The sequence below is a fragment of the Salvelinus alpinus genome, chromosome 3 (genome assembly GCF_045679555.1).
Source record: "Salvelinus alpinus chromosome 3, SLU_Salpinus.1, whole genome shotgun sequence".
Taxonomy (NCBI): domain Eukaryota; kingdom Metazoa; phylum Chordata; class Actinopteri; order Salmoniformes; family Salmonidae; genus Salvelinus; species Salvelinus alpinus.
This window is the reverse complement of record NC_092088.1, coordinates 92,249,628-92,269,513: the sequence shown is the minus strand read 5'-3', so window position 1 is coordinate 92,269,513 and position 19,886 is coordinate 92,249,628. Positions and strand designations below refer to the sequence as shown.

Below are 19,886 nucleotides of genomic sequence, written 5' to 3'. Positions count from 1 at the left end.
TCTTTAGTGGTGGGTAATGTACCTACAGTCTGTGTGTCTTTAGTGGTGGGTAATGTACCTACAGTCTGTGTGTCTTTAGTGGTGGGTAATTACCTACAGTCTGTGTGTCTTTAGTGGTGGGTAATGTACCTACAGTCTGTGTGTCTTTAGTGGTGGGTAATGTACCTACAGTGCTCTGAAAAGTATTTGCCCCCTTAATGATTTTCTATGTTTTTGCATATTTTTAATACTGAATGTAATCAGATCTTCAACCAAAACCTAATATTATATAAAGGAAACCTGAGTTTACAAATATATATGAAAAAAGTATAGTCTACTAATTTTATTTATCTAACAGTTATGCAACACCCAATTGCTGCCTTACACTCAGTAAGTGGTTGTGCCACCATTAGCGCCGACGACTGCAACCAAATGCTTCCTGTAGTTGTTGATCAGTCTTTCACATCGCTGTGCAGGAATGTTGGCCCACTGCGTGCACAACTGGTTTAACTCATGACATATGTGGGTTTTGAGGAATGAACTGCTTGTTTGAAATCCTGCCACAACAAGCAGAACAATACCATACTATATACAGCGTCAGTTCAATACCATACTATATACAGGGTCAGTTCCAGTACCATACTATATACAGGGTCAGTTTAATACCATACTATATACAGGGTCAGTTCAATACCATACTATATACAGGGTCAGTTAGTACCATACTATATACAGGGTCAGTTCCAGTACCATACTATATACAGGGTCAGTTCAATACCATACTATATACAGGGTCAGTTCAATACCATACTATAAACACGGTCAGTTAATACCATACTATATACAGGGTAAGTTCAATACCATACTATATACAGTGTCAGTTCAATACCATACTATATACAGGGTCAGTTCAATACCATACTATATACAGGGTCAGTTCAATACCATACTATATACAGGGTCAGTTCAATACCATACTATATACAGGGTCAGTTAATACCATACTATATACAGGGTCAGTTAATACCATTCTATATACAGGGTCAGTTCAATACCATACTATATACAGGGTCAGTTCAATACCATACTATATAAAGGGTCAGTTCAATACCATACTATATACAGGGTCAGTTCAATGCCATACTATATACAGGGTCAGTTCAATACCATACTATATACAGGGTCAGTTCAATACCATACTATATACAGGGTCAGTTCAATACCATACTATATACAGGGTCAGTTCAATACCATACTATTTACAGGGTCAGTTCAATACCATACTATTTACAGGGTCAGTTCAATACCATACTATTTACAGGGTCAGTTCAATACCATACTATATACAGGGTCCAACCAGCCAGTCAAAATGCTCTGAATGGTACAGCTGTATAACTTATTAAGGATTTGAGGGCCCATACCAAACTTTTTCAACCACCTGAGGGGGAAGAGGCACTGTCACGCCTTCTTCACAACTGTATGTGTGTGTTTGGACCATTTTAAGTCTTTAGTGATTAGGACACCAAGGAACTTGAAGCTCTCGACCTGCTCAACTGCACACCCGTCGATGTGGATGGCGACGTGCTCCAATCTGGTTTTCGTGCCCACCACAGCACAGAGACAGCCTTAGTTAACTAGGTAAATGATCTTAGAGCCAACACAGATGCCAAAGAGCTCTCTGGCCTTGTACTCTTAGATTTAAGTGCTGCATTTGACACTGTTGACCATGATGTCCTACTGGACAGACTGGAGAGGTGGGTTGGCCTCCCCAGTCCAGACCTATTTAACCAGGTTTGTGACAGTTTCTCACACTTGTTCCCGCTGCCTGTATACATTTTCCAGGATGGCTTTGCACATTCTAAAGATATGAAATGAATGTGACCTATGGTTCACTGGTGTGGAGGAAAACTATGGACTGTAAAATGTAAGGGACTTCATATGGAAAAACACAAGACATTAAAGTATATATCAACGATGTCGTTCTTGCTGCGGGTGATTCCCTGATCCACCTCTACGCTGACGACACCATTCTGTATACATCTGGCCCTTCTTTGGACACTGTGTTTACTAACCTCCAAACGACCTTCAATGCCATACAACACTCCTTCCGTGGCCTCCAACTGCTCTTAAACGCTAGTTTTCAACCGATTGCTGCCGGCACCTGCCCGTCCGACTAGCATCACTACCCTGGACGGTTCTGACCTAGAATATGTGGACAACTACAAATACCTAGGTGTCTGGCTAGACTGTAAACTCTCCTTCCAGACTCATATTAAACATCTCTAATCCAAATCCAAAATCAAATCTAGAATTGGCTTTCTATTTCGCAACAAAGCCTCCTTCACTCACGCCGCCAAACTTACCCTCATAAAACTGACTATCCTACCGATCCTCGACTTCGGCGATGTCATCTACAAAATAGCTTCCAATACTCTACTCAGCAAACTTGATGCAATCTATCACAGTTCCATCCGTTTTGTTACCAAAGCCCCTTATACCACCCACTACTGCGTACTGTATGCTCTAGTCGTCTGGCCCTCGCTACATATTCGTCGCCAGACCCACTGGCTCCAGGTCGTCTATAAATCTATGCTAGGTAAAGCTCCGCCTTATCTCAGCTCACTGGTCACGATAACAACACCCACCCGTAGCACGTGCTCCAGCAGGTATATCTCACTGGTCATCCCCAAAGCTAAAACCTCCTTTGACCGCCTTTCCTTCCAGTTCTCTGCTGCCAGTGACTGGAACGAATTGCAAAAATCGCTGAAGCTGGAGACTTACATTTCCCTCACTAACTTTAAACATCAGCTATCCGAGCAGCTAACCGTTCCCTGCAGCTGTACATAGCCCATCTGTAAATAGCCCAACCAATCTACCTACCTCATCCCCATATTGTTTTTATTTACTTCTCTGCTCTTTTGCACACCAGTATCTCTACTTGCACATCATCATCTGCTCATCTATCACTCCAGTGTTAATCTGCTAAATTGTCATTCCTTCGCTACTATGGCCCATTTATTGCCTTACCTCCTCAAGCCATTTGCACACACTGTATATAGACTTTCTTTTTTTTCTATTGTGTTATTGACTGTATGTTTGTTTATTCCATGTGTAACTCTGTGTTGTTGTTTGTGTTGCACTGCTTTGCTTTATCTTGGCCAGGTCGCAGTTATAAATGAGAACTTGTTCTCAACTAGTTTACCTGGTTAAATAAAGGTGAAATAAAAATAAAATAAAAAGAGCCTATAGAAAGGCTTGAAAGCCTTGCGCTCCTTGGCTGTTCCTTTTAATGCACATTCAAATGGAAATGATTTAGAAGAGGTACATGAGTGTGAACGTGTGTTTGTCCGTGGTGAGATATAAACACGTTAACACTAGATTATTACACTTGATGTTTACGTTATACGTCCACCTCGACCAACCACCCTCCTTTCAGTTCTGCCTTAAATAACCACATGTCTTATGTGACCATACCAAACGTAACTTATACTAATTTGAGTGGATTTATGTTTTATGTATGATTTATGTATGTATGATTTATGTTTACTAAGTTACATCTAGTCTAGTAATGTAACCAAACAGAAACATATCATACTATATAAATGGAGTGGCACAGATTTAAGTAAACTATAATATGTTTTGCTTGGGTTATAGACCTCTCTGTGTCACGTGGTCCCGACATCAGCCAGGCTTGGAATCCACAACCAAAATGTACCACCACAGTTCACTCTCATGTTATCTGATTCTGAGCTCACTATGCAACAGTTGTGTGCAGCGATGCAGTTGAACAGGTTCTTGTTCCAAGGAATAGAAAGAACAAGAAGGTAGTTTGATCACATCACAATAGTTTGATCACAGAACACTAGTACATTTATCAGACTGCAGTGCCTCAATAGGACCGATTCAACCAGGTAAATGGATCAGCTAGTTGTCTTTTGAAATGTGTTATTATGTTATCCATTGTTATTGTAGAATTAATGCTACAGTATTGCTTTCCTGGTTTCAAGTTATGTTAGTCTTTCTCTTTATGATGAATGTAATTGTCTTCAGGAATGAAGGTGGCTCAACTAGACTGTCTGATTCTTCTACATCTCCTACACACAGCAGGCTCTGGTACAGTGGAATACACATTTAATATCTCACTGCCTTCAATACCTCTGTGTGTGTGATTAATATGATCTCATTGTGTCTTTAGTCACTATTGTGGTCTTAAGGGTTCTACACAGTCTAATCAAACGTAGCCGGCGGAGGTCCTTTTGCTTCTCTGTCTAGATAGTTCCACTACTGTTGTCTGTCGGCTCCATTGTGTAAACTGTGGAGATCCCTTTAGGGTGCATGGCCTAAGGTGATTTCCTCTCCTAGTCTCCTTTCCTTCATCTGCACTGGTGTGTGTGTGTGTGTGTGTGTGTGTGTGTGTGTGTGTGTGTGTGTGTGTGTGTGTGTGTGTGTGTGTGTGTGTGTGTGTGTGTGTGTGTGTGTGTGTGTGATTAATATTATCTCATTGTGTCTTTAGTTGCTTGTGTAGTGTTAAGGTGCATAACCTAAGGTGGATTCCTCTCCTAGTCTCCTTTCCTTCCTCTGCACTGATGTAAAAACTAAACTAAGGGTGAATCCAACTCTTCTGTAGGCATCCACCCTATAGTACTCCTATATATACTACAGTGTATAGTAGTATAGTACTCCTATATATACTACAGTGTATAGTAGTATAGTACTACTATATATACTACAGTGTCTAGTACTACTATATATACTACAGTGTCTAGTACTACTATATATACTACAGTTTATAGTACTACTATATATATACTACAGTGTCTAGTACTACTATATATACTACAGTGTCTAGTACTACTATATATACTACAGTGTATTTCAGATCAGTGCAGATGACAGAGGATAACACTTTAAACTATTGAAACTGTTAATCTGTCTGTTCTCTTCAGAGAGGTTTGAGGTTCTTGGTCCAACTGATCCCATTGTTGCTGTGGCTGGTGATGACATCATTCTGCCCTGTTACCTCAAACCCAACATCAGTGCTGAGGACATGAGAGTGGACTGGCTGAACCTGGACTTCTTAGACGGTCTTGTCTTTCGTTACCAAAACCACAAAATCATACATGATGATCAGATTCCCTCCTACATAGGAAGAACGTCACTGTTTAAAGAGGAACTCTGGAGGGGAAACACCTCTTTGAAACTGACCAGGGTACAAGGCACTGATGAGGGACGTTACAAATGCTTAATTCAGTCAAAGAACTGGTATGATGATTTCACTATTCAAGTCCTCGTTAAAGGTGAGGTTTATTTCCATGTTAATGTAATAATCTAACTACAGTACAATGACATCACCTCTTTCCTTCATATTACTGGATACAGTATGTGTCTATTTGTTCACAGCCTGTCACCAGTTAACATCCAGTCTATCTGTGTGTCTGTAGCTGTAGGATCCAAGCCAGTGGTGTCTATTGAGGGACACATAGATGGAGGGATGGGTCTGCTGTGTGAATCAGAAGGCTGGCACCCTCAGCCTGAGCTGGTGTGGCTGGACAGTAAAGGAGTCCATCTCTCTGCTGGACCTCCTGAGACACACAGAGACTTCAAGGGATTCTACAGAGTCAAACAACATGTCATTGTCCAGGAGACTGACACCAACCGCTTTACCTGCAGAGTCCAACAGAGCCGGCTCAATGAGAAGATGGAGACAGAGGTTCACCTCCCTAGTGAGAAACAACATAATATTATTTAGATATGAAACACTGGAGATATTGATGTGTTAATGTCCAGTATGTGTTTTAACCAAAGGCTTTGGTTGGTAGTATTAGTACCAAACCCTGTTGTTGATGTGTAATGATGTGTGTGTAACGGTCGTTCTCCTCCTCTTCGTCTGAAGAGGAGGAGTAGGGATTGGACAAAAGCGCAGCGTGAAATGTGGACATAATGTTTATTAAAGTAAAGACGAAACACGAAACTACTTCAACAAACTACAAAACAAATAAACGATGTAGACAGACTTGGACTTGAGAACTTACAATATTCGAAGAACGCACGAACAGGAACAGACTACATACACGAACGAAAAAACGAAACAGTCCCGTGTGGTGCAACATACACAGACACGGAAGACAACCACCCACAACAAACAATGTGAAACAACCTACCTATATATGGTTCTCAATCAGAGGAAACGTCAAACACCTGCCTCTGATTGAGAGCCATACAAGGTCAATTAACACTGACACTTAACAAAGAACAAACAACACAGACTGCCCACCCAGCTCACGTCCTGACCCACTAAACACAACTATACAAAAGGAAAACAAGGTCAGGAACGTGACAGTGTGGTAGTATTAGTACCAAACCCTGTTGTTGATGTGTGATTATGTGTGTGTCTTAGGTGAGTTATTTGACACAACCCCATGGAGAATATCCTTCATTGTGTTATGCTGTCTGGGAGCCGTCACTGTGATTGGGTTAGCTCTGACTATCTACTGCATACATAATACGAAAGGTAATTGAGAGATGATATGAACATTGAATTGTTGGAATGAAATGTCTGCATTGCTTTTTCATCCTCACCACATTCACAGTGGTTGTATTCTATGGATACAGGATAATATACTACACCTGCAGGTGATTAACATGTTAACACTGATGACTGATTTTAACCTGCAGGTGATTAACATGTTAACACTGATGACTGATTTTAACCTGCAGGTGATTAACATGTTAACACTGATGACTGATTTCAATCTGCAGGTGATTAACATGTTGACACTGATGACTGATTTTAATCTAATATTCTCTAATTTACAGACTAAGTAAGAAACAATTTTAAGAAGGCTATTCTTGGCATATATAAGATGTTCCTTCTGATGTTGGAACATTGATATGAGACAAGGAGTCCCAGAGAGAGACAACATCTACTAGTGTTCATGTTAATGATGTTCTCACTGTCTTCATCTACTCTACATGTTTACAGATAAACTCAAGAGGGTGAGAGGTAAGTAGTGTCGTCAGATCTTCACTTTGCAATAATTGTTTGAAGCATTTTAAGTCTTTTTTAGTTGCTGAGCACATTGAAGATGTTCCCTCTGATGTTGGAACAGTGGTACGAGACAAGAGCTGGGATTCAATTCAAGGCGCATTATAACAATTCTTGAGTCCACATGTGCAGTGTTTAACATGAATGTGTTCTCCGTGAATGCCGGTGGAAAATGCCTTTAAAAAGTGCATTGTCAACTGAAGTGCCCTGTCGTTTAACGCACATTGAATTGAATCCCTGACCAAGGAGTCCCAGAGAGAGAGACTCCATCTTCTAGTGTTCATGTTAATGATGTTCTCACTGTCTTCCATCTACTCTACATGTTTACAGATAAACTCAAGAGGGTGAGAGGTAGGTTGTGTCTTTAAATCATCACATTGATAACATTATATAAACCAATGTCTCTTCTATAGATGTAACTTCTAGTGAAGTAGAAACACATCATGTTGTTCATATTAATGTCCCCTAACTTGTATCTGATGTTGGAACATTGATATGAGACAAGGAGTCCCAGAGAGACTACATCTACTAGTGTTCATGTTAATGATGTTCTCACTGTCTTCCATCTACTCTACATATTTACAGAGGACCACTGGAAGGAGAATAGTAAGTACTGTCTTCAGATCATCACTTTGATTACATAATTGAACCACAAAGGTAAAATTTTCTTTAATTTACCGACTTCAAGTAGGAAAACATTTTAAGAAGGTTATTTTGAGCACATTGAAGATGTTCCTTCTGATGTTGGAACATTGATATGAGACAAGGAGTCCCAGAGAGAGACTACATCTACTAGTGTTCATGTTAATGATGTTCTCACTGTCTTCCATCTACTCTACATGTTTACAGGTAACCTCTGGAAGGAGAAGGGTAAGTAGTGTCTTCAGATCATCTCTGCTAGAATTATGTGAACCATTTTATAAAGGCTATTCGTAATCCAATTCAAAACTTGAATCCCCAGGTATGTGATGCAGCCGTCAGACACACTTACAAAGTGACCACAAAACAGGGAACACAAATCTCGAATAGTGATTTAACTCTCAGATTAACTCTCTCGTTATTGCTCTCAGAACAATCTTCTTGACCCTAACCAGTCAGGCTTCAGGACGGGTCACTCAACTGAGACTGCTCTTCTTTGTGTCATCGAGGCCTCATACCTGCGAGGTCCTCACACCTGTCCATCACAATTGACAACTCCACAGTGTCGCCCTCCCAGAGTGCAAATAACCTTGGCGTGAACCTGGAAAACAACCTGTCGTTCTCTGAAAACATCAAAGCAGTGACTCGCTACTGCAGGTTCATGCTCTACAACATCCATATGACCATACCTCACAGAGGAAGCAGCACAGGTCCTAATCCAGGCATCTCCCATCTTGACTAATAGAAATCGCTGTTGGCTGGGCTCTCTGCTTGTGCCATGAAACCCCTGCAATTTATCCAGAATGTTACAGCCCGCCAGGTTTTCAACCTTCCCAAGATCTCCCATGTCAACCCGCTCCTCATCACATTCCACTGGCTTCCAGTCTAATCTTGCGTCCACTACAAGATCATGCTGCTTGCCTACGTAGCAGCAAGAGGAACTGCCCCTCCCTACCGTCAGGCTATGAGCAAACCCTACACCCCAACCCGAGCACTCCGTCCTGCCACCTCTGGTCTCTTGGCCCTCCTCCGGAGGGAGGGCAGCTCCCGCTCAGCTCAATCCAAGCTCTTCTCTATTCTGGCACCCCAATGGTGGAACCAGCTTCCCCCTGAAGCTAGGACAGCAGAGTCCCTGCCCATCTGCCAAAAGTACCTGAAAACGTTTTAATCATCCAGCAATGAATGCGCTTTTCAGATCAGTGCAGATCAGAGTATGTGCATATATTCTTTGATAGTTAGCGAGTTATTAGCATAGTTAACTGAGCGGGTCGTAAACAGAACCCACCATAGATAGAAAGCCTCTTCTGGTAAGTGGTCTGTCCTGAATGGATATTTGTAACTTTATTGAGTCTGATTCGGGGCACCATTGTACTCCAAGGGCTCTTTCTACTGGTAGCATGTCCTGATCCCAGTCCAGATCCTTTATCTCCTTTGCTTTCTCCTCTTCAGGAATAGAGGCAATAACAACTTGACTGATCCATTTGTACAGTCTAAAGCCTCCTTTAGAACACATGGATGTGCGGTCCTGAGTAAGTCCAGAGAAAATCCAGAGATATCTCAGGTCTGTATTCTGCTCTGGAACTCTCAACTGGTGGAACATGACTTCAATATATGTCATGAAGGCAACAGGCTCTTGGTGGAATCTGGACAAAACACCAATGATATGGTTTGTCAAGTCTGGCCCCTGTAGAAGCTGAGCATTCAGTGATGTCTCTTGTTAGGTGGCTCCACAGCCTACTACCACCCTCAGATTGTGCTTCTTGGGATGATATACTCTGTGGTGAGGAATATACCAAACTCTCTTGCTGCTGTCATTCTGTAAGTCTATTGGCACCATCACTGCAAAGCCTTTGTCCAGGATGTCTGCCATGAAGTTGGTATAGTCCTTACAGGACTAGTTATTCTTTCCGTTTCAAGTTGAGAGCACGCTGTACTGCCTCACAGCAGTTGTTGGGAAATTCAGCATCCTCATTCCTCAGTAGTTGGCATTTTCTATTGTGGACACCCACCAGCTTGACTGACAGAGACACGCTCCATAAAGAGATCATCTTCTCTTGATATTTCAAGCTGCTCCTCATGGTGGTGCTCTGGGAAATCATGCTTTACCTGTTTCTGCAGCAGCTCTTCCAGCTCTACCAGAGATTCTGTGTGTCATTACGTGAGAACGCCCATAGGTGGAGACATTCCCCTTTTTTAGAAGCCCATTCACAATCCAGACCAGAGTGGTTTTCACAGCGTATGGGCCATCTTCTTGGCTGTTAATGACCATCCATGGCTCCATGGCCTGAGGTACGTTTGTCAGCAATACAATACAACTTCAGAATCAATCTGCTTGAGACGCACCTTTTCCAAATATGGCCATTGGTTCACATCTGTCTGGTTAGGAATCGGTGGGAGGAGCTATAGGAGGACAGGCTCATTGTAATACCTGGAATGGAATTAATGGAACGGTATCAAACATCAATCATATCAAATCAAATTTGATTGGTCCCATACACATATTTAGCAGATGTTATTGCTTGTGGAAACCACATGGAAAATCTCATGTTGGACTCCATTCCATTGATTCCACTCCAGCCATTACAATGAGCCCATCCTCCTATAGCTCATCCCACCAGCCATCGCTGGTAGGAATGTTGTCCTTAGTTACAGGGATTTCCCTCTGTGTGAAAACTGCAAGGATTTCAACAAAACTGCTGTCATGAAGGCTGCTTATCTCCAAGCCAGAGACGACAAAGGCACTCATGACTTCCTGGTTGTTGATGGTGTTTTAGTTGTAATTATTTTATTTTTTAATAATTATTATCATTCAACAACAGAACAATACAATACAGCAAGAGTAAGTACTACGACAAAAGGTAATTCAACCCTCCCCACCCCCAAAAATTAAACATTTATTAAACAATGAAAAATTACAAAATAAATTAGAATAGTAATAATACTAATAATGACTAAATAAGACAAATGACAAGAGAGACCAACATAGACACAAAGCAATACAAACAGTACATTACAGAGAGACAATAAAGTATTTAGTCAGCCACCAATTGTGCAAGTTCTCCCACTTAAAAAGATGAGAAAAATAAGTATTTGGTCACCTACAAACAAGCAAGATTTCTGGCTCTCACAGACCTGTAACTTCATCTTTAAGAGGCTCCTCTGTCCTCCACTCATTACCTGCATTAATGGCACCTGCATTAATGGCACCTGTTTGAACTTGTTATCAGTATAAAAGACACATGTCCACAACCTCAAACAGTCACACTCCAAACTCCACTATGGCCAAGACCAAAGAGCTGTCAAAGGACACCAGAAACAAAATTGTAGACCTGCACCAGGCTGGGAAGACTGAATCTGCAATAGGTAAGCAGCTTGGTTTGAAGAAATCAACTGTTGGAGCAATTATTAGGAAATGGAAGACATACAAGACCACTGATAATCTCCCTCGATCTTGGGCTCCACGCAAGATCTCACCCCGTGGGGTCAAAATGATCACAACAACGGTGAGCAAAAATCCCAGAACCACACGGGCGGACCTAGTGAATGACCTGCAGAGAGCTGGGACCAAAGTAACAAAGCCTACCATCAGTAACACACTACGCCGCCAGGGACTCAAGTCCTGCAGTGCCAGACGTGTCCCCCTGCTTAAGCCAGTACATGTCCAGGCCCGTCTGAAGTTTGCTAGAGAGCATTTGGATGATCCAGAAGAAGATTGGGAGAATGTCATATGGTCAGATGAAACCAAAATATAACTTTTTTGGTAAAAACTCAACTCGTCGTGTTTGGAGGACAAAGAATGCTGAGTTGCATCCAAAGAACACCATACCTACTGTGAAGCATGGGGGTGGAAACATCATGCTTTGGGGCTGTTTTTCTGCAAAGGGACCAGGGCGACTGATCCGTGTAAAGGAAAGAATGAATGGGGCCATGTATTGTGAGATTGAGTGAAAACCTCCTTCCATCAGCAAGGGCATTGAAGATGAAACGTGGCTGGGTCTTTCAGCATGACAATGATCCCAAACACACCGCCCGGGCAACGAAGGAGTGGCTTCGTAAGAAGCATTTCAAGGTCCTGGAGTGGCCTAGCCAGTCTCCAGATCTCAACCCCATAGAAAATCTTTGGAGGGAGTTGAAAGTCCGTGTTGCCTAGCAACAGCCCCAAAACATCGCTGCTCTTGAGGAGATCTGCATGGAGGAATGGGCCAAAATACCAGCAACAGTGTGTGAAAACCTTGTGAAGACTTACAGAAAACGTTTGACCTCTGTTATTGCCAACAAAGGGTATATAACAATGTATTGAGATAAACTTTTGTTATTGACCAAATACTTATTTTCCACCATAATTTGCAAATAAATTCATTAAAAATCCTACAATGTGATTTTCTGGATTTTTATTCTCATTTTGTCTGTATAGTTGAAGTGTACCTATGATGAAAATTAAAGGCCTCTCTCATCTTTTTAAGTGGGAGAACTTGCACAATTGGTGGCTGACTAAATACTTTTTTGCCCCACTGTAGTTACATCGATCTACAAGCTCACATCCACCAACCGCAATGGAAGAGTTTACATATAGTCCAGGAAGGGTTGCCCTTCAAGTAGTTGAATTTTTCTTACTTAATTGATTAATGCGTACTCTTCTCCATAGGAATACACTTATTCATTTCAGAGAGCCATCTTGTAATTGGGAGAGGAGAATCTGATTTCCATGTCAATGCAACACATTTTCTTTCAGGGGCGATTTTCTATAAATTTGATGTTGAAGTTATTCCTCAACTTCAGATTTGTGAAGTTACCCAGAAGGCATATTTCAGGGTCAAGTGGGAAAGGGACCTCCATAATAAAGGCCAGGGTGTCACAATCATCATGCCAGAAGGCTTCAAATTTAGTACACTGCCAAGTAGAATGCAAAAAAGTGCCTGCTGTTGTTCCACATCTAAAACACATTTCTGATATTTCAGGGTTACATCTACAGTGGGGAGAACAAGTATTTGATACACTGCCGATTTTGCAGGTTTTCCTACTTACAAAGCATGTAGATGTCTGTAATTTTTTATCATAGGTAGACTTCAACTGTGCGAGACGGAATCTAAAACAAAAATCCAGAAAATCACATTGTATGATTTTTAAGTAATTAATTAGCATTTTATTGCATGACATAAGTATTTGATACATCAGAAAAGCAGCACTTAATATTTGGTACAGAAACCTTTGTTTGCAATTACAGAGATCATACGTTTCCTGTAGTTCTTGACCAGGTTTGCACACACTGCAGCAGGGATTTTGGCCCACTCCTCCATACAGACCTTCTCCAGCTCCTTCAGGTTTCGGGGCTGTCGCTGGGCAATACGGACTTTCAGCTCCCTCCAAAGATTTTCGATTGGGTTCAGGTCTGGAGACTGGCTAGGCCACTCCAGGACCTTGAGATGCTTCTTTCATACCAAGATCTTACTAAGTTGATGGTTTTGTTGATATAGTCTTGGGGTTCCACTTGTAGATAATATTACTCCCAACCTCTTCATTAAGAGTAAACATTTCCATCTGAGTCCAAGAAGGGGCTGGTTCAGTTTCACATAAGACTGAAATTCATCTTATTTGCGCTGGTAGGCGGAGACCTCCTAGACTATAATCCCATGTTAATTTGTCCAGGCTCACTCTTGGAGTATTATGGTTCAATACAAATTGTTTTATGGTCTTGTTAAGGGATTGTAGGGATATGGGTAAAGATTGAAATAGGTACATCTGTAACGGCAGCCTTCCTTCTCTTCAAGAGAAGAGGAGGTGTAGCAGGGATCGGACCAAGACGCAGCGTAGCTTGTGCTCAACATATTTAATAATGACGATAAACATGAACACTTAACAATTACAAAATAACAAAATGTGGCAAACCGATACAGTCCTAGCTGGTGCAGAGAAAACACAGAGACAGGAAACAACCACCCACAAAATCCCAACACACAACAAGCCACCTATATATGATTCCCAATCAGACTCAACACAAAACACCTGCCTCTGATTGGGAACCATATTAGGCCAAACATAGAAACAGACAAACTAGACACACAACATAGAATGCCCACCCAGCTCACGTCCTGACCAACACTAAAACAAGCAAAACACACAAGAACTATGGTCAGAACGTGACAACATCATCTTAGGCAGAACGTTCATCTTAATACAGCTAATTCTCCCAAATAATGGAAGAGGTGAATCTATCCATCTATTCAAGTCATCCACCACCTTTTAAACCAATACAGAGTAGTTAAGCTTGTACACATTTCTTAAGTCATTATCAATTGTGATTCCTAGATATTTGAACCCCTGTGGCGACCATCTGAAGGGACCTGTTCGTTCACAGATGTTATAGTCAAAGCGAGTCAGTGGAAGTATTTAACTTTTGTCTATATTGACTTTGTAACCTGATATAGAGCTGTATGTACCCAAAAGCTTCTGTAGTTTTGGGAGGAATCCGAACGGGTCAGAGAGGAACAAGATAATGTTGTCTGTGAACAATGAGATCTTGTGTGTTATCTGGCCCACCTGAAAGCCCTTTATGCCAGGATCCGTTCTTATGGCCTCCTCCAAGGGTTCTATGGCTAGCACAAAAAGGAGTGGGGAAAGTGAACAGCCCTGTCTACTACCTCTAAAGAGTGGAAATGTGGCTGACATCATGGCATTAGTGGTGATATTGGCTTGCGTTTTATGGTATAAAGTCAACCCAGTTGACAAACGAAGGACCAAAGTTACATTTAGCAAGGACCTTGAATAGGTATGGCCACTCCAGCCTATCAAAGGCCTTTTCAGAGTCTATAGATACTGCTATACTCCTCACACTGGCCATGTGAATTACATTGAAAACCTGCACAAATTATTGGTGGAGTATCTTTTCTGTATAAAGCCTGTTTGATCGGTGTTAATCAGGTTTAGCAAATATTGTCCTTATCTATTAGCCATCGCCTTAGAAATCAATTTATAGTTGGCATTGAGGAGTAAGATCGGCCTATAGGAAGAGCATTGTAGAGGATCTTTCTTTTTTTAATGTATAACTGTTATAAAAGCCATGGAAAAGGAGTCCAGCAGGCTCTGCGTCTCAGCAGCTAAATTTAGAACATCCATCAGGAGAGGAATAAGCAAATCCTTAAACTCCTTATAAAACCCTGGGGGAAAGCCATCGTCTCCTGGGGATTTGCTGGATTGTAGAGAGGAAATTTCCTTTTTGATTTCTGTTTTTGTAAAGGGGCGTTCTAGTTTGTTTTGGTCTTCCTATGTGAGGTGCGGTAGCTCAATAGTAGACAGAAATGTGTCTATCATTGCTGGTTCCGTAACATCAGAAGTGTGTAACTTAGAATAGTATTGTTTAAATTAATCATTAATCTCTTCCGGGTTGTGAGAAACTTGACTAACCTGTGTTTCAATAGAGTTGATGGTTTTCAAATTCTCTTCAGCTTTTATCTGCCATGCCAAGACTTTGTGTGTTTTCTCCCCCAATTCGTATTATCTTTGCCTATTTCTAAGAATAGCCTTTTCAGTTTTGTAAGTACTTAGGGTATTATATTTTAGTTTTTACACACCAATGAGCAGTATGTTTCTTTAGAGACAGATTTTTGGTGTTCTTTTTGTAGTAATAGGATTTCATTAATTCATTCAATTCAGCAGTGCATTTCTTTTTGAAACCTTTGGTATAATACATGATTTGACCCCTAAGAAAGGCCTTTAATGTATCCCAGAGTACAAAACTATTGGGAGAGGAAGGACAGTTTGTTTCACAGAAACTTAATTTTGGCTCTGATAAATTGACAAAATTCTGCCTGTTTAAAAAGATTTGGGTTTAGGCTCCATCTATAGGTCCCTTGAACTCTATCCGGCATCCAAACAGAACGTGTGAGGGGAGAATGATCTGAGATAGTTCTGGATAAATACTCAGTTTACACAACTCTATGGGTTACCTGTGCTGATAGGAGAAAATAATAAATCCAGGTAATAGAGTTATGCAGGCAGGAGTATAATGAGTAATCCCTATCTTGGGGGTGGAGCTATCTCCATGTGTCTTTCAAATGTAAGTCTTTCATAAATTATGGGGTGCATTTGGCTGACTTAGTCAATGAGGTTGCTTTAGTTGAGGATGTATTCAGAATCTGATCCAGACAAAAATTCAAGTTGCCCCAAACTAAGAGTGTCCCCTGAAATTCCGTTACCTTGGGGAATATATCTTGAATAAAAATATGATCATCATAATTAGGTGCATATACATTAACCTGTCTAGGACTGGCGGAACCCCTCGCCAACAGCCAATGAAATTGCAGGGCGCCAAATACAAGTCAACAGAAATCTCATAAATCAAATTTCTCAAACATACAAGTATTAGGCACCATTTTAAAGATACAATTCTCGTTAATACAGCCACAGTGTACGATTTCAAAAATGCTTTACAGCGAAAGCTCCACAAACGATTATGTTAGGTCACCACCAAGTCACAGAAAAACCCAGCCATTTTTCCAGCCAAAGAGAGGAGTCACACATCAGATTTCAAAAAAACTTTACAGAAAAAGCATAATTTGAGTACGGCGCTCAGAGCCCAAACCAGCCAAAAGAAAAATCCTCCATGTTGCGCAGTCAACATTAGTCAGAAATAGCATTATAAATATTCACTTACCTTTGATGATCTTCATCAGAATGCACTCCCAGGAATCGCAGTTCCACAATAAATGTTTGTTTTGTTCGATAATGTCCATAATTTATGTCTAAATAGCTTCTTTTGTTAGCGCGTTTTGTAAACAAATCCAAAAGTGCGTTCAGGTCCAGCCGAACGTCGGACGAAAAGTTCAAAAAGTTATATTACAGGTCGTAGAAACTTGTCAAACTAAGTATAGAATCAATCTTTAGGATGTTTTTATCATCAATGTTTAATAATGTTCCAACCGTGTCTGTAGAAAAGCAATGGAACGAGAGCTACCTCTTATGTGAAATGCGCGTGACTAAGAACGAGGCTGCTGCCAGACCCCTTAGTCAAACAGCTCTCATTAGCTCCCCCTTCACAGTAGAAGCCTGAAACAATGTTCTAAAGATGGTTGACATCTAGTGGAAGCCTTAGGAAGTGCAAAACGACCCATATCCCACTGTGTATTCGATAGGGGCTGAGTTCAAAAACTACAAACCTCAGATTTCCCACTTCCTGTTTGGATTTATTCTCAGATTTTTGCCTGCCATGTGAGTTCTGTTATACTCACAGACATCATTCAAACAGTTTTAGAAACTTCAGAGTGGTTTCTATCCAATACTAATAATATTATGCATATATGAGCATCTGGGACTGAGTAGGAGGCAGTTTACTCTGGGCACGCTATTCATCCAAAAGTGAAAATGCTGCCCCCTATCCCAAAGAAGTTGGTCCAAGATTCAGAATACATTCTGCCATGGACCACTACATAACGTCCCAGTGGATCAATATTTGTTTTCGTTACACAGAAGGGTAAATTCTTAATAATCAACACAGCTCTTCCCTGTGTCTTTGTGTTATATGAAGAGGCAAAGACCTGTCCTACCAATTCCTGTAATGAACACGAAGGGAGACCGAGAGCTGGTTTCAAGTGCAGAGCGCAGCAGGTGTTTATTGTAAAGGACCACAGGAGGAGGCAGGTAGCTGGGTCCAGGGGCATACAGAAGGTCATACAAAGGGGGTCCAAAAAGGCAACAGTACAGGCAGGGAAAAGGCTAGTAACGTCGTCCGGGAGATCAGGGAATAGGTTGATAACAGGAAATCCGATAGGCTAAAATACAAGCAGGGAATAGGCAAAAGGCGTCGTTAGTGAGGCAGGCAAAAACTTTCATACACGAGAGGAGTAAATTACGGGTAAACCAGCGCTTCGAAAAAACGTTTGTCACAAAACAAACAAGTGTGTGAACAGAATTCCGGTGATTGGGATCTGGAGAGGGCGCTGCGTTCAGGGGATCTATGTGTTTGAGAGTATAAGTTGGAAGCAGACGTTACAATTCCCTCTTTAACTTTTAATGTTCTGCCTGTTAGATGTGTTTCTTGTATAAACGCAACATCAGTCTTTTAGCTTTTTCAAGTACATAAGGACTTCGTTTAACAGGACCGATCAGTCCATTAACGTTTAATGATGTATGATTTACTATCTTAGCCATATTGTTCACTTAATACATGAATGCAAATGTCATGATATTGTCCAATAAGGGTGTGGGATATTCTATTGCCTATTTTCAGTGAGCCTGTAGTCAAACACATATTATAAAGCGAAGCTCACTCACAAAACAGTACTGTAATATAAAGTAAACATTTCAAACATTTCCCCTCATCCCCCAGTGCTGTTCTTGAACGTGCCCACCACAAATCCCACGTGTAGTGGAGCTACGCTCCCAGGGTCACTATTCCTAAATTACGTTTCCAACATGAAGGCAAACGTGAACCTGGAGCCCAGTAAATTAACAAACAACAAACACATTAACTTCACCCATCCTTAAATGATGCAAGTCAAAAACAAAAACAATAACGGGTGTCCTGATCCCAACACACCTACCATGACAAGGAGCAAAATAAAAATATAAGACTTCATGGTTTAGCCATTTAAAAAGGTCTAACAAATCATATTGATGCCTCTGAGATAGTCCCAAATAGAAACTTAAAAACAATGTCACTGGTAAAAAATAAAAATAAAATGTTGACATGGACATTGGGATCTTACATCATTGATCTGTCAGTAAGCTATAGTATAATCCACCATAGCAGTCCTACCAGTTATGCAAGTAATACGGCAGGCTAGTGGGACACAGCCCAGTTAGCAGTGAAATTAACCCGGTCCGCTATCCAATCAACCATGTCCTGAGCCAGTCGCCTGCAGTCCGCTGCTTCTTTGGAGGCGTTTTGAAGAATCTTCTCTGTCCGCCATGGATGATTCTCATCGTTGCAGGTTGAAGCGGCGCAAAGGGAATGTTCTTGGAAGTTAGTTATTTTTTCACCTGGTCGAATTCCTTCCTGCGTTTGACCATCCCGGGACTCATGTCTGGAAATAATTTAATCGCCTCCCCGTTGTATGGGATCACTCCTTTCTCCTTGAAATGTTTGGCCACGGTTCTGAGAACTTTCTCTCTGTCCTGGTACCTCAGGAACCGAACAAGGAAGGGTTGTGGGTTCTGATCAAGGGTCAAATCCTGCGTGTAATCCTTGCGTGTTGATAACCGTTGTCAAACCTTAGATGGAGCTTTTGATTTCAGCCAACTGTGCTGAGATGGAGCAGCTGAACTCAGACGGTTTCAAGTTAAATTGTGCTGTGAGGGAGTCAATTCCTTCTTTGATCACTTTGAGGATGTGAGCTAGCCTAACTTCTTCCTGTGGTGTCATGGTGACATCTTGGGTTTCTGAGGAGGACATGGTCAGAAGTTCTTGTTCTTTCGTTTCTTGGTCTGTTTCGGTTCTCCCCTTGCCTTTTTTTGTCTCGTAGGCATATTACCACTCTTGGCTACAGTGTAGTAATAAGTATGGGGGAAGTTATCAAGTTTTAGGATAAGTTTGTTAAGGATTTATCAGGAGCTCTCGGTCCCGCTTCTTCCTTGCTTCGCTGCATAACGTGACCACTTTTTGATAGTCTTGAGAAGAATGTCCGTTCTTCTTTCAGGGACTGTGAGCTCTTGAAGCAGTGCTTCTGTACAGAATGAGGGTATACTGCCAGGATCTAAAAGGCATATGTTTCCACTGTTCTGTTGCTTTCTTTAATTTACCCCTCACAGGCACAATGGCTAGGATGCAACCAGGACCACCGGCCCCAGTGTGGCTCCCAGCATCTTCATCTAGTTTAACAAACACATTGGTAACACTCTGCTCTCTGTTTTCATTGCTTTTGCAGCTGTTTACCTCTTGTATAGGTGATGTGCAACAACACATCCACCATGCTGGCCCTCAACACAGGGGCCCCTCAGGGGTGCGTACTTAGCCCCCTCGGGTGCTCCCTGTTCACTCATGACTGCATGGCCACTCAGAACTCCAACACTGTGGGAGGCCTGAACACCAAAGACAATGAGACAGCCTTGGGGAGGAGGTCCGAGACCTGGCAGTGGGGTGACAGGACAACAACCTCTCCCTCAACGTCAGTAAGACAAAGGAGTTGAGCTAAAATTTGATTTGATTTGAGTTGCCCCATGGTGAATTTCTCCAAATGGTACAGCCTGTCTTTGCTGTTCTTGGTCTGGTCTTCGATAGCATGTTCAAAGC

General features: G+C 41.5%; 1 protein-coding gene across 1 annotated transcript in view; it reads left to right on the top strand.

The window, feature by feature from the left end:
- Window positions 1–19,886, top strand: part of LOC139571525 (uncharacterized) — a 157,950-nt gene that overhangs the window by 105,925 nt on the left and 32,139 nt on the right. The window lies entirely within an intron of this gene.